The sequence below is a fragment of the Octopus bimaculoides genome, chromosome 21, assembly GCF_001194135.2.
Source record: "Octopus bimaculoides isolate UCB-OBI-ISO-001 chromosome 21, ASM119413v2, whole genome shotgun sequence".
NCBI classification, from domain to species: domain Eukaryota; kingdom Metazoa; phylum Mollusca; class Cephalopoda; order Octopoda; family Octopodidae; genus Octopus; species Octopus bimaculoides.
In genome coordinates this window covers 4,095,117-4,096,522 of record NC_069001.1, presented here as the reverse complement: position 1 = coordinate 4,096,522, position 1,406 = coordinate 4,095,117, and the positions used below count along the sequence as shown (strand labels likewise).

At 37.3% G+C, this 1,406-nt stretch overlaps 1 protein-coding gene across 1 annotated transcript in view; it reads left to right on the top strand.

Moving 5' to 3' along the window:
* Nucleotides 1-1,406, top strand: part of LOC106872037 (serine/threonine-protein kinase 33) — a 224,305-nt gene that overhangs the window by 112,217 nt on the left and 110,682 nt on the right. The gene's annotated exons all lie outside the window — the stretch shown is intronic.

Here is a 1,406-nt window from a genome sequence, read left to right as displayed (position 1 = left end):
ATAATTATGTGTATTTCTTCTATCTTAATGAATAAAAATTCTTCTGATAGAATAAATGGGTTAATAGAAACCAATGTAGCAAAAAACACAAAATAACTGTGGTTAGCTCCTGTTTTTAAGGCAGGAACTCCTTGAAATTTTGGGTATTGAGTATATTTAAGAATTTAAGGATTGGAGAAAACGCATGTTATAATTGCATACTTTATTCCTACATATGTTTCAAAGGATTACAACCTGTGTGATCCATAGGGATCTTTGATATTAAAATTGTAACCTTCTCATCAGGGAAAGCATGGGAATCATCTTAAACGTAAGACATTATGACCATGCATATATACAAACACATACATATATATATATATTTATATATATATACACACACATACATACATGCATATATATATGCTCAATGTGTCATCAACAATTTTCAGAAAAAGAAAAAAGGTATTTTACAATCCCTAAAGGTGAATCCTTGTTTCCTAGTACAAGGGCTAAAATAATCTGTCTTAACACATGGTCAATTAAATGATCAGATATGTCCATCAGTGTCTACTTGGTGACCTCATCTGACCTTTCTACTGACACCAACTGCTGGTCTGAACTGAATTCCTCTGACACATTGACAAACATAAAATGTAAACCTAGCATTTATATATTATTGCAAATATTTCACAATGACTAAAGTGTCTGAGCACCAGGAGTTTCCTACTTGTGTGTGTGTGTGTGTGTGTGTGTGTGTGGTTATGAAACTTGCTTTGCAACCACATGGTTTGAGGTTCAGCCCCACTGTGCAGCACCTGGAGCAAGGTGTCTTCTATCAAGCCCTGGGTCAACCAATGACTTAGTGAACACTATCGCCAAGTATAAAGTCTACAGTACTATAGGCTTACGTTCAGCATACCATCAGATTCCTCTATCAGAGAAAGACCGTCAGTTCACTGCCTTTGAAGCTGATGGTAAATTATGGCATTATACCAGGATGCCACTCGGAGTAACTAACGGCAGAGCATGTTTCCAATGGATAATGGACGACTTCATGAGTAAATACAAGCTGCGAGACAATTTGACCATATATGGAAAAGATCAAAATGACCACGATAAAAATTTAGAAAAATTTGAAATGGTAGCAAAAAGTAAAGGGCTTACCATGAATGAAGACAAATGCGTTTACTCAACAACAACTCTTGACTTTCTTGGATACCGTATCTCACACAATACCCTCAGCCCTGACCCAGAAAGAGGGAGACAAGCACCTCTACCCAGCTAAGCCTGCATCCTTGTAAACATAAGGACACAGGAAATGTGTCAAGGCTGACAGGAAGCGATGCAGCTTCCTAGGTCTAACCAACAGTGGTATTATTCCCTTCAGGGGACTGTCACATTAAGTTGACAGCATACAACTACTT